We start from the raw sequence: 15,154 nt of genomic DNA, 5'->3' as shown, positions 1-15,154 counted from the left end.
CGCCTGGTCCTCAAGTGAGAAGACTCCACTCTCACTCCCACATTACTCCACACACAGGTTTCATGATAGCACTGAATTGAGTTTCTTGCATTACTCAAAGACTTTATAAAAAGAGCTCTTTCAAATTACCTCCCAGACTCTCTATAAAAGCACTCAAAGTTCCATATGTAGTAGTGTAACCAGTTAATAAATAATATTTGGAGTTAAAAATTGACATTCCTGTTCATAAGACCTCAGTTGTGGGTTAAAATCTTCCGTTAAATAAAAGTCTTTGCCAAAGGGTGCCCATGAGCAGAGCTTTCCTTGCCAATGTGCACGCCTAGACAAGTTTGAGTTAGAGTGATGGCCATGGTTTGGGATAAGGTGAAGAGTCTGCAGAACTTACTTTTAAGGCTGTGATGGAGTTTTTTAAGACTTGACCCTGGTATTTTTTAAACCTTAATTAATGAAAAAAAAAAAAAAAAAAGAAAGAAACAATGCTATTTGTTTTCTTTTAATTTTACTTACTTTTTTTTTTCTTTTTTCTTTTTTTTTGAGACGGAGTCTCAGTCTGTCGCCCATGCTGGAGTGCAGTGGCGAGATCTCAGCTCACTGCAAGCTCCAAGCTCCAAGCTCCACCTCCCGGGTTCACGCCATTCTTCCTCAGCCTCCTGAGTAGCTGGGACTACAGGCGCCCGCCACCACGCCCGGCTAATTTTTTGTATTTTTAGTAGAGATGGGGTTTCACCGTGTTAGCCAAGATGGTCTCGATCTCCTGACCTCGTGATCCACCCTCCTTGGCCTCCCAAAGTGCTGGGATTACAGGCGTGAGCCACCGCGCCCGACCTTATTTACTTATTTATTTTACATTTTTCTAGCAGTGGCTTAAAGGATCGATACTGGAATTTGAGTGAAGCTTGTCCTTCAGTATGGAGAGACCTTTGGAGAGGCTATTTTTTTTTTTTTTTTTTTTTTTTTGGTAGGGCGTCTCACTCTGTTGCCCAGGCTGGAGTGTGAGAGGCTTTTTAATCACTCAAATGTGTACATACTCAAGTATCTACTCACTAAATCACTGGAGTGATGAAAACATGATGTTTCTTATTGTGATGTTAATTATTTCGTTTAACAATGGAAAGTAGAGCTTTCATTGGAACAATTTACATATAAGCAATTTTTTTTTTTTTTGAGATGGAGTCTTGCTCTGTCGCCCAGGCTGGAGTGCAATGGCGCCATCTCATCTCGGCTCACTGCAAGCTCTGCCTCCCGGGTTCACTCCATTCTCCTGCCTCAGCCTCCTGAATAGCTGGGACTACAACATATAAGCAATTTTTAGGGACCCTCAAGAAATTTTTTGAAAGGCCCTGGAGACCCTTAGGGTTACATAGGATAGACCCTCAAATCTGTGTCGTTTACTTATTAAAGGCATCCGGGAAGGCAGAGAATTTGGTGAAAGTTAAGCTATAAAAATTTTTCTATTATTTACTAGTTTTGAGATACTATCCAAATAGCAAATCGATTTAGTCTGGCATTGAAATGACTGAATTGGCTCCCTGTCCCAACTTTCTCTTATACTGGCTGATTCACCATTACCCATATTTCATGCATTTATAATTAATGTCACATTTACATTCAAAAAAGGTGTGAACGGTGTGCAATTTAAAACAGATGTACAATGGAATCCTAACAGTAAGCCAATTACTGAAAAGTAATGGATACATGGCCATCCCCCAAATAAAGAAATGATTGCTCCTGAGCTTAAATTTTATTACCTTGTCAGATAAAACAAAAAGGAAGCATTAAATAGCATGTACTAGTTGCATATCCTATAGCCCTCCAGAAGAGAGACACTGCTTTGTAGCACTAAACCAATGAAGAACATAGGAATAACTACATGCTACAGAAAAACAAGATGGGCAGATATATACATACAAACATATATATTAGTAAAAATAATACAACAAGACAATTTTATACAATCTAAAGCAACATACAATTATTTTTAGTTTATTTTTTAATTTTCTGATTTTAAACAAAGGCTTATGGAATTTAGAATATAAAAAATAGACATATTCTTAAATTAGGTTTCTAGAAGGAGTTCTAAACTGAGTTTTCTGAACCCCACTCCAGATATACTGAATCAATGCTTTGGGGGCAGAGGATTCAGGAATGAGGACTATGAAGAGTCTCCGGATGATTCTGACACATCCCTTGACTAGGTAGGCAGTTGGTACCATAGCTTTAGCTTATCATTCTCAAGTGTTGTTTCAACCCTAAATTTTGACCAGATATGGACAGATAATGACCAAAGACTGAAATCAGGAGACTGAGGGCATATTTAATATTTTTTTGTAAACCTTTCCTACTACACTTTCTTCCAATAGTTACCCAATCTATATTGACTAATACATATCTTAAATATCTCCTTAAGAAGACATTGAAAATAATGTAAATATCAGAGGGGCTGAAGTATATTTTGCCTTTTTCCAACCACTACCGCCAAAAAACCAAAAACTTTAAAAATGCCTTTTATATTCAAGGCTTAAGTGTCCTTTCTACCCTCTTCTCTCATTTGAGCAGGCAGCTTTCAATTCTTTAGGAAAGGCAATAGATGTCAAATGTTTAGGCTGCTAGCTGGCCTTATGCTCATCAGATCTTTGGTTGATTCATGGTGATTCCTTGAGCCAGTTTTAGATTATGGGTGTTGCGACTTTATTGCCTCCACAAAGCTTCCACATTCATCATTCTGAGTGCATCCCAGGTGTCAGCAAGATCAGACAATGTTTGTGGCTTCAGCTAAGGTTAAAGAGAGGCAAAGACTCATAAAGGTGATGATGCCAAAGAATGAATCAATAGTCAAATTTAACCCAAGTTCTAGCTTGTTAATACAGTGCGTGGTTCAGCTGTACTTTATTCTCCAAGTGATTGTACAGAGTAAGCTTATTAGTCCAAGTGCCCAATACTGCTGAGCTGCAGTCCAATTCTAAAATGCATTAATTCAGAAGATAAGTTTTGCTCTTCCAGAAGTCAAGAGGGATTTTTAATTTTCTTTGCACTTCTGAATAACCCAGAGTACAAGTAAAATAGGTCAGCTGGAGTGCCTTCCAAACAAATTGAAGACTCTATAATCAGAATACCATTCTATTAGCAGCCCCACCATCAAATTTTAAGATGAGATGCTGGTTCTAAAATAAAGACCAATATTATCTTGCCTTTGAATGATTTAGCTATGAATCACTCTAGTATCTGGGAAGACCTAACTTTGATAAGCAGAACTATATCATATGAATGTTTATCTCTGTGTCTTACAATGGGAAGAGCAACATGTTTCTGATTCCATTCAATCTAATGTGCCAAACATTAATTCAGAATTCAGTAAAGTCTGATTTCTATCGAAAGAAGAACTTAGAAAGAACTTATTTTGTAGAGACACTTAAATTAGGAAAACCATTTGTATATCAGAAACTGGATTCTAAGTTTGGATACAATAACTAAATCATTAAAAATATCATCCATTCATCAAGTAATACTTACTGAAGATCTGCTGTCACATAGACTTAATGCTAGGGACTAAGAATGCTAGAGTGAACAAAATAAATATAACCCTGTCTCTCCTATAGATTTAATCTACACAAGACTAGAAAATATTTATGAAAATGTTATAAAAAGAGGATGTTAAGATGCTAGGTTAAGATTACATCAGAGGGGCATCTGAATCAGGTTTGAAAAAGTATAGAAGATTTAGGTTGAACGCTAGAGTTTCGAGTTAGGGTTACCTTGGTAAGAATACAAGTTGAAAAAGAGGTAGGGAAGATAGAAAGGATGAAGAAGTGGAAAGAGTATTTTCAAATGCTAGAAGGCAAGAGAAATCTGAACCCAGAAGAACCTGAAGGAATTAACATCTGATTGTATTTGGAGGTGAGGATGAAAGGATATTCACTGATATTGCTGAGTTTCTATGCTGGATAAAAGGTTTGGTACTAAAGTCAGGTCTGATTTTACACAAACTGAATTTGACATCCCAGTGGAAATATGTGCTAATTCCTTGGTTATATGGACCTTAATCTTGAGAGAAAATAAAAGTTAAAACTAACATACAGAAATGGGATTTATAAGCACTGAGGTGATATTTGAAGCACGTTTTTTGATGACACTGTATATAACAAGAAGAGAAAAAAGCACGAAAGAAAACTCAGATTAATTTAACATATAAAAAAAAATCAGAGGAGTCAGGGAGCTGCAAGGATCTGCTGCTTGCCAGAACTTGAGATTTCTCAATGTAAAATGACCTTTTTTTGATATGATTAGGGTTATTCAAAATTATTCACAACAGCACAATGTATTTCTCTTTCATTGCCTTTCATTTACATTTCCATCTTTCCCTCTATCTCTTTCTCTCTTCTCTCTCTTCACTCTCACACTATCTCATTTTGACTTCCTTTCTACTTTTCCCCTCCTTTCTCTTTCCATACTCTTTTCCTGTATGTTTAGTATTTGTCTCATAAAATTAAGATGAACTATATATCGAGCTTGAAATAAAGGAACAGCTGTGCAATGTGTCACGCTGTATGGAAATGATTAAAGTAATAGGGTTCAATCATAAGCCTCCTTCTATCTCTGGTTTTACAAATTTGTAGCTATTACTTGGTATCTGTTTTCTACTAATAAAGAAATCATAGCTAAATGGATCAATTAATTAGATTAAATGGAACTAACTATTTTAATCCTTTCCCAAAGCAAATTTATTGATGAGATGTCATTGCCAAATTTGTCTGTATTCTGTTTTCTCTTTGTTTTCTTTAGATTTACTCCACATTTTTCTTGTTCTTTCCCTGTATGTTAGGAAGCTCACTTTTATGGATTACATCATTCAAGCTCCCATGCCCCTTGCTTCCAGCTAGAATGACCAATTGGAGGCACTGAAAAAAATGGGGGAGGAGAGTACAAGTGAGATAGTTCGTTCCCCATCTTCCCATCTGCTGGTCACATGTTTGCAATGGCTGTATTTCCAACCTTAGGACATGGTTCCTTTTGCAGCATTTTCTTTCTAGAGCCACAAGTCTCTTTATTTGTGATGTATTTACGACCTATGCTCCTTCACATTTACTAGTGGTAGTGGCTCTTTGATCTTACCAGATATGAGGTGCTTATTATCCCTTTTTGGTTTTCATGAATACATTATAAATAGTGTCTTCCTTAAACTCTTTTCAGTTACCTCATTTAAACATTCTATTTGCTTCAGGTACACTAATGAACAGAATCTGTACCAGACTATAAGGTCTTTAGGGGTAAAAATCAGACCTTATATATCTTCCCTTTATTTTCCTAGTGCATTAAAAAGGGTCCATAGAAGGTATTTTAAAAGTTGTAATGGAAGAATGAATATAGGAATGAATGCTACTTTTCAGATGAGTTTAGTAAAAATTACATTGAGAAAGAGGCAAAACAACTTATTAAATAGACCTTGAAATTGTGTGACCTGATTCTAATCTTGACACTACAGACAGAAGAATATAAACTGTTGGTTATTTCTGCTCTTAAAAAAATTCAAATAAAACACCACACAGATTGCAATAGCACAAAATCTACATATTGAAGTACATATAGAAAAATTAGGTGGAAAAACGTGGCGACTCAAGAGGTTATAGTCAAAGGAATGTAAACCACAGGACTCCTTCCTTGAGAAGTCAACTCCCTGGTTTGAGATTAGCTCCTGCGGTTTGGCTGGTTACATGGTAGATGTTTAGCAAGCAATAACAGACATTTCCCTTTCTTCCCCAGGCAATACGGTGCCCAAACCAAAAAAAGCATTGTTCTAGCTACAAAACAAAATAAAACACAACAAAATGCCACAAGCCCACGATGAAGCATGTTGATGCAGTATTTTCCAGTGAGAATTTTAAGGATTAAGCAGGGGCATGGCCAGAATGGTGTTTCCTTTTCATGACCTTCTTGCTGTACGCAAAAGTAAAATGTCAACACACAATGAGCTGGTTTACTAAAGAAGCTGCGTACATTAGAATAGGCTTCTGTGCAGTAAAGGAGATGGAAAGGAGAGCTGTACTGAGGTGCCAAATGAACTAACCTTTTCCATTTGTGTTGTGAGAAAAGCCAGCGAGAGTGCCAAGATCACTCCTGCCTTACTACATCTAAAGGGAATAGAGAATATACCTGCAAAATATTTCTATCTTGGTTTGTTTGTCCTTTTACACAAATGATCCCATGGTTCCCAGGCTTGCTACCACTACTACTGCCATTACCCAAGTCACTACCAGTGTCGCCATCAACATCAACAAATGCCTTCACAACCACCACTGCAATTAAGAATAATAGTAATGATAAGGCCCCTGGCTAAGTTCTATTCATGTTTCTCCATGAAGAAATATGAACTATAATGGTGACTTCCTTCCTCATATTTCAATCTTTCTATATCAGAAATTTAATCTTTGTATATCAGAAATGTTTAAATACAGGCCACAAAGCTACACTCTCACACCATGTGGCCAATGAGGTGAGCAAGCATTGTGCTCATGATCAGTCATGAATGCTAACTGGTAGCCATCTAATCTCCTCTAACGCATTGCATGATTTTAAGCTACTTAGGAACCAGGTAAGAAAATAATTACTAAGGCAGCATTTCATTAGTATAAGCAAAAGTCCAGTAATTCAGAAGTGGAATAAAGCATTGCTTCACACACACACACACACAGACACATACACATCAGGAATCTTAATAACTTTGTAATTCAGTCTGCTTTCTTTGAGACTTTATTGAGATATAATTTATATAAAATGAAATTCACCCCATTTAAGTGTATAACTCTTTCAGTATTATTAAATCCACCATCATGAAAACAGTGCCAAAATCTAGTTTTAGAATATTTATTTCCATGCCCAACATTTCCCTCATGCCTTTTTTGCAGTCAGTCTCTGCCACCAACACTAGTCCTGACAAATCACTGATTTCTGTCACCATTGTTATTGCCACATTTAAATTTTATCTAAATGGAATTACACAATAGCCTTTTCTGTCCAGTTTCTTTTATTTAGCAAAATGCTTTGAGTTCCATCTATGGTGTTGCTTATATCAGTAGTTTGTATCTTTTTACTGAATTCTATTCCACTGTATGGCTATACCACATTTTGTGTATTCATTCACCTGTTGGTGAATCTTTGCAATGCTTCCAGTTTTGAGCTATTATTAGAAATAATGCTTCTATGACCATTACAGACAAATCTTTGTGTGAACATAAATGTTCCGTTCTATTGTGTAAGATACCTGAAAGTAAAATTGCTGAATTACATGATATGCTTAACATGTTTTTTTTCTTTTCTTTTCTTTTCTTTTTTTTTTCTTTTTGAGACAGAGTTTTGCCCTTGTTGCTGAGGCTGGAGTGCAGTGGTGCGATCTTGGCTCACTGCAACCTCCGCCTCCCAGGTTCAAGCAATTCTCCTGACTCAGCCTCCCAAGTAGCTGGAATTACAGGCCCCTACCACCACACTCGACTAATTTTGTATATTTTTAGTAGAGACAGGCTTTCATCGTGTTGGCCAAGCTGGTCTCGAACTCTTGTCTTCAGGTGATCCACCCACCTTGGCCTCCCGAAGTGCTGAGATTATAGGCGTAGGCAACCGCAGCTGGCCGATATGCTTAACATTTAAACACCAAAGGTTTACAAAATTTCTGTACTGTTTTGCATTTTTCCTAGCAATGAATGAGTGTCTCATTTGATTGGAGTTTTTAAATAGTTGACATTTAATATAATTATTGATATGTTTTAAATTAGGTCTGCCATTTTGCTATTTGTTCTCTATTTTTGTCAGTTGGTTTACCTCTGTTTCTCCTTTTAATACTTTTTATGTTAAACAGAATTTTTTAGTGTGCCATTTTAATTCACCTGTTAGATTTTTACCTATATTGCTTCATGTTGTTATTTTAGTGGTCATTTTATGGTATGCAGTATGTATCTTTGACTAATGCCAACATGTTTCAAGTTAACACTGAAGTATTTCCAGAACACATAAGAAATCTGTACTGAAATAGCACACTCAACCCATGTTTATACTGTTGTTTTCATATATCACACCTATAAACATTAGAAACAAAATAATAGTGTATTTTAATTTTTCCTTTAAATATTCATATATCTTTTAGAGAAATTAAGAGAAGCAAAAATTGTTGTATATATAAACAGCATAGTATATATATAGATCAATATTGTGTGTATATATACATCAATATTTTGTATTTACACACATATTTACCATTTCTTGTGGATACAGAATATGATTAGAATTACTTCCCTTCAGTCTGAAGGATTTTCTTCAGTATATGTTGTAGCACAGAGCAACTAGCAACACATTAAATTTTTATTTGGACCTGTCTTTAGTTTACCTTCATTTCTGATGAGTTGTTTTGTTAGATATTAAATTATCGGTCTGCATTTTTTTTGGATTTTTGGTTTTTTGTCTTTCCGGTCTTGTATCGTAGCAGTGTTTTCAGTACTCCGTCATTCCTGCTGAAAGATCCTCCACATATAATTCGTTGTTTTTTTCTTGCTACTCTCAAAATCTTTCTCTTTTCTTTTAACTTTGATTATAATGTGTCTAGTCATAGTTTTTTTGTGTGTTCCTTGTTGGGTTTGTCAAACTTCTTACACATACATGAAGGATAATACATTTTCACCAAATTTGGGAAGATTTTAGCAATTATTTCTTTAACGACTTTTCTTCCCTTTGTTCGTCTCTCCTCCTGGCACTCCCACTTAAACATATGTTGTGACACTTGACATTGACCCCACAGATATCTAAGTGTTGTATAGTTTTCTTCAAGTTTTTCATCTTTCTTTTTCAGACTTGAGCTTTTTTCTTGGTCTATTTTTCACGCTCACAGATTCTTTCTTCTGCCATCTCAGATACACTGGTTAGCCTATCTGGTTCCTTTTCAACTTCAGTTATTGTACTTTTAAGTCCTAGAATTTCCATTTTTAAAAAGATAATTCTTCTCTATTGATAATCCCTACTTGTTTACTCATAGTATATTATCTTTTAACTATTTGGACATATTTATAATATTTATAATAGCTGCTTTGAAGTCTTTACTAAATATAATATCTGGACTATTAAGCACAAATTTTGATAGATTCTTTTTTTTCCATTGGTCTAGTAATTTTTGCTTTAAAAGTAGACATTAGGCTAGGCATGGTGGTTCACGCTTGTAATCCCAGCACTTGGGAGTCTGAGGTGGGCAGATCACTTGAGGCCAGAGGTTTGAGACCAGCCTGGCCAACATGAAGAAACCCCGTCTCTACTAAATATACAAAAATTAGCTGGGCATGTTGGTGCATGCTTGTAATCTTAGCTGCTCTGGAGGCTGAGGCATGAGAATTGCTTGAACCTGGGAGGAGGAGGTTGCAGTGAGCCGAGATCGTGCCACTGCACTCCAGCCTGGGCGACAGAGTGAGACCCTGTCTCAAATAATAAATAAAATAAAATTGGACACTTTAGATAAGGCATTGAAGTGACTCTGGATTCTGTTTTTTCCCTCTTTGGGAGTTGTGTTTTTATGATTTAGTCAGTGATAGACATGCATAAATACAAACTGAAAAGCTCAGTCTTCCTTGTGGTATGCAACCACTGAAGTCAATGCTCGTTTTTCGGTTTTGTCTTTTTAAGTGCTTGGTTCTCTAGAAGTCTCCCTGTGTCTTTATACTTCAGTGGTCAGCCACTATTTTGTGCAGAGGCTATACTCAAACTCCTCCAGCTGCTAAAGCTTCGCTTTCTGCCACCCAAGCTGCGTTGGCGAGTTGAGGAGCATCTTCAAAAGTATAAGACGTTTACAAGGCTTCTCAGGATTTGATTTTGCCAGGTTTTCTGGTGTCTCCATACGCATTTGTAGTTTGCATATGCATATGAATTATATCAGCCTTTCTATGGTTCTCTTGCTTCCAAAATCTCCTCATCAAATTTCTCTTTTTCCCCAACTTTTATTTTAGATACAGGGGGTACATGGGCAGGTTTAATACATGGGTATATTGCAGCCAGATAGTGAGCATCGTACCCAATAGGTAGTTTTTCAACCCATATCTCTCTGTCTTCCTTCTCCCTCTAATAGTGTCTGCTATTCCCGTGTTTATGTCCATGTGTGCTCAATGCTTAGCTCCTGGTTATAAGTGAGAATATGTAGTATTTGCTTTTCTGTTCCTGTGTTAATTCGCTTAGAATTGTTGCCTCCACCTCCATCCGTATTGCTGCAAAAGACATGATCTTATTCTTTTTGTGGCTGTGTAGTATTCCATGATGTAGTCACAGTTCCTTTAGCCAATCTACCATTGATGGGCACCTAGGTTGAATCCATGTCTTTGCTATTGTGAATAGTGTTCCAATGAACATTTGAGTGCATGTGTCTTTTTGGTAGAACAATTTGTTTTCTTTTGGATATATACCCAGAATGGGATTGCTGAGTTGAATGGTAGCTCTGATTTCGGTTCTTTGAGAAATCTGCAAACTGCTTTCCACAGTGAAAGGCTTTTACAGGCTGAACTAATTTACATTCCCACCAACAGTGTATAAGCATTCCCTTTCCTCTGCAGCCCCATCAGCATCTGTTGTTCTTTTGACTTCTTAGTAATAGCCATTCTGACTGGTATGAGATGGTATCTCATTGTGGTTTTGATCTGCGTTTCTCTTATGATTAGCGGTGATGAGCATTTTTTCATGTTTATTGGCCATGTGCATGCTTTATTTAAAGAAGTGTCCATGTCCTTTGCCCATTTTTTAATGTGGTTGTTTGTTTCTTCTTTGCTCTGAAACCTACCCAAAACCAACTTTACCACCTCTGGCCGGGGAAATTTTCATAGAAATACCCTAAGATACCCTAAGCAAGAAGCTCACAAGTTTATTGTGCTGTTATCTTCCTTCCTTCCTTCTTTCCTTTCTTCCTTTCCTTCTTCCCTCCCTTTCTTGCTCCCTCTCTTTCTCCCTTTTTTCTTTTCCTTCCTTCCTTTCCTCCTTTCTTTCTTTTTTCCCTTCTCTGGCTATTTTCTTTCTTTTCTTCCTTCCTTTCTTTCTTTTCTCTACAATACTGTAGCAGTTTTCGTGTCCTTTGGGTGTTTTCCAGTGTCCTGATAAGGTTAATTTTTAATAATTTTTTCCAATCTTCTATTTGTTTTCTGCAAAAGGAAGTTGAATGACCTCTTCCAGCTATTAGTAAATGGAGAACCAGCTATTTTGCAGTTTTTGTATGCAACATACTCCATTATCTGTGTTCTTTAGCTGACATCTCTATGACTCAGATACACTACAACAGGAGACACTTACAAACGGATGTAAGTCCAGTGAGTCTTTGATGCTCACATGGTTCTATGGACTAAATTGCTCCCCCCACCCTAAATTCATATATTCAATCCCTGATTTAATGGGACTGTATTTGGACACAAGGCTTTTAGAGGGTAATGAAGTTTAAATGTGACAATAAGGGCAAAATCTTAATCCAATAGGATTAGTGTCCTTATGGGAAGAGGAAAAGAGATATTTCTCTCTGTGTCTCTCTGTTGCACTGTACTGAAGAAAAGCCATGTGAGCACATAGCAAGAAGGTGGCCACTGCAAGCCAGGAAGAGAGAGCCCTCCACAGAACCTGACTGTGCAGGCAGCCTCATCTCAGACTTTTGGCTTCCAGAATTGTGAAAAAGTAAGTTTCTGTTGTTTAAGCCACCTGGTCTATGGTACGTTGTTAATTGTCTGAGCTGACTAATACATATGACGTTCTCATTCAGTTAATTATTGCAGCCCCATGAGGTTTTAGAAGCTTTCCTCTTCTTTAAAAAATATTTCTGTTTTAATTTATAGGAATACTTTGATTTGGTGGCTGGGCGCAGTGGCTCACGTCTGTAATCCCAGCCCTTTGGGAGGCCAAGGTGGGTGGATCATGAGGTCAGGGGTTTGAGACCAGCCTGGCCAACATGGTGAAACCCTGTCTCTACTAAAAATACAAAAATTAGCCGGGTGTGGTGGTGTGCACCTGTAATCCCAGCGAGTCGGTAGGCTGAGGCAGAGGAATTGCTTGAACCTGGGAGGCGGAGGTTGCAATGAGCTTAGACTGTGTCATCGCACTCCAGCCTCGGCAACAGAGCAAGACTCTGTCTTAGAAAACAAACAAACAAACAAAAAACAAAAACAACAACAACAAAAAACAAAACTTAGATTTGGGGAAATAAAGTAATATAGTCATCTAAATACCAATAATTCCTCATGGAAGTTAGAGCCCCTGATTTCAGCTGACTTAATGAAACAACTTCATTTCTAGCAAAAATAAACAGACTACTAGCTACCAAGTCTTTTGTAGCTACCAAGTCTTAGATCATCTATTATACATCTGGCATTTCCTCTTTCCCTGAGTGTCAGTTCTGGCACACTGATCCTGCATGCTTCCCTGGTAGCAATCTGCCAGGACTGAGGAGATGCTGCCCCTTCAAGTGGCCATGCCCTCACACCCATCACCCGTATCGTGCACCCCTCTTGCAGCTGATCATTTTCACTCGTTGATATAAAATATTTCTGGATTGTACCTGCTACCACAGCAAGGCAACTTTTATTTGTGTTCCCACTTGAACATAGGGCCATTCTCAGCTTAAAAGAATGAATTTCCACCCATGTCTTTATGCATTTTTTCTTCTAGTGACAGTTGAAGGGATTGAATTCAGGTGTTAACAATTACATTTATTATACTTATTCAAATTCTTTTTTAAATTATACTTTAAGTCCTAGGGTACATGTGCACAACATGCAGGTTTGTTATATATGTATACATGTGCCATGTTGGTTTGCTGCATCCATTAACTTGTCATTTACATTAGGTGTATCTCCTAATACTACCCCTCCCCCATCCCTCCACCCCACGACAGGCTCCGGTGAGTGATGTTCCCCACCCTGTGTCCAAGTGTTCTCATTGTTCGATTCCCACCTATGAGTGAGAATATGCAGTGTTTGGTTTTCTGTCCTTGTGATAGTTTGCTCAGAATGATGGTTTCCATCTTCATCCATGTCCCTACAAAGGACATGAACTCATCCTTTTTTATTCAAATTCTTTAGAGAGCTGAAGACTTTGGCTCTCAGTGCCATCCATTTACAGTCAAACTTCAAATCTAGAAAAAAGGCAAATGTGGCCACCAAAGAGAAGTCAAGAGAATTCCTCCTATTTGTGAAGCTTTCTGCTGTCATTTTCGCTGTAATTTATTTCTCTCTGTGCCTTTTCACTTTAGACCTCTCTTACCTGAGATCTGTTTAGTGATCTCTCTAATTTGGATAAGCTTTCCACTATTATTGGAATGATTTTCATGTCTAAGGTTTTTCTCCATCACTGGCACTGTGCAATGTGTAACACCAGGATAATCAAGGCATCGACATATCTGTAAGATAAATCAATAATATCCATATGCAAATCAGTCCTGTTTCATTTCCTGAAGCATTTCACCTTAAAAAGCTGTGGAGCTGAGATTTTTCTCTCTGATGTAGACGATGCTATCTTTTTATATTCTGCAAATAATACTGAGTACAACTGAAAACCAGTTGAACATACATGTGTCCTCTAATTCTGCCCTGGAGCATCCAAAACCAGAAGATTAACATATCAGGATAATAATCTCCTGGGTCTTTTTCTCGACACTGTAATTTCCTTACTTTCCCACAGGATAAGTCTGTTGGTATCTTCACCTCTGAGTTCTTAAGCATGAGTCAAACCTGTGGTGAAATAGTCCCATTGTTACTGTAACTTTAGGCATTGGAGGGAAAGCCCATCTTCAGGGGTTATTTCCAGGTAACAGCTTACTAAGAAGAACTGTCAATTATATATACATGACTGTATAGTGCCTGACACATGGAAGTCAGTAAGTAATTATTCAAAAATTTGCTGCATAGATAGACTTTTTATTCACATTGTTGTTTACAACAGTAACAAATTTAAAAAAACTTAAATTGCTAATATTTGGATATTTTTATGATTTTTTAAAGTAAAGACTTTTGTAATTATTAAAAGAACATATCAAATCTGTATGCATTGATCTGTAAATATATCTATAATTTACTGGTAAGGGAAAAGTCCAAGGTAAGAAAAAACATGCCCAGCCGGTTGGATTTTATTTTAATAAAATAGATGTAATTTTTTTTTTTTTTTGAAGAGTATCTTAAACTTGGCCAGGCACGGTGGCTCAACACCTGTAATCTCAGCACTTTGGGAGGCTGAGGCGGGCGGGTCACGAGGTCAGGAGATCGAGACCAGCCTGGCCAACATGGTGAAACCCCGTCTCTACTAAAAATACAAAAATTAGCTGGGCATGGTGGTGTGTGCCTGTAGTCCCAGCTACTTGGGAGGCTGAGGCAGGAGAATCACTTGAACCCAGGAGGTGGAGGTTGCAGTGAGCAGAGGTCGAGCCACTGCACTCCAGCCTGGCAACAGAGCAAGATTTCATCTCAAAAAAAAAAAAAAAAAAAAGAACATCTTAAACTCAGTATATTATGATACATTTATTTAATGAAATGATACTTAAATATAACACCTGATGATTTATCTGCATGTTAATTTATCATGAAGTGCTTCCTTAGTTCTCCTGTTTTTCCCAGTGCTTTTTGTTGTCTCTTACGCTGATCTGTCTTTTGTCCCCTGAGTATAAATAATTTCCAGAATTCTGCTATTGACTCTTTTTTAATCTCTATTTCTTTGGTGGTCTCCTCTATACCTATAACTTAAACTCTCCCCTGTAAACAATAGAAGGGCAAGTTGTGAGTAGTTGATAAGGAAATGAAGGCTTTCTACTAGAAATAGAATTTTGACCTGGAAGATAGGGAGATGACCATTCCAAGCAGAAAGGAAAGTATAAGAAAATGAATAGTTGCAAGAAGGAGCAGGACAATTTGGAGAACAGGTCTCATCCTTAAGTATGGGCCCTGAGGCATGAAAGCAGGTTAACACTGTATCCTGCAAGGACTGGAAAACTTAGCTTTATAGACAATTGAAACTCATAGTATGGTTTTCCCAATGGGAAACTCACTTTAAGTGAAACAAGTGAGTTTCACTTAAAGAAGTTTCCTATGACAGCATGATCGGGGAAGCTTTGACTGAAGAGAATCAAAAACTGAAAGGGGCTAAAGGAATGGAATGGTACAGGTTGGAAGTAGGGAGG

Source organism: Pan troglodytes, chromosome 19 (genome assembly GCF_028858775.2).
Source record: "Pan troglodytes isolate AG18354 chromosome 19, NHGRI_mPanTro3-v2.0_pri, whole genome shotgun sequence".
Lineage (NCBI taxonomy): Eukaryota > Metazoa > Chordata > Mammalia > Primates > Hominidae > Pan > Pan troglodytes.
Note: the sequence above shows the minus strand (reverse complement) of the source record.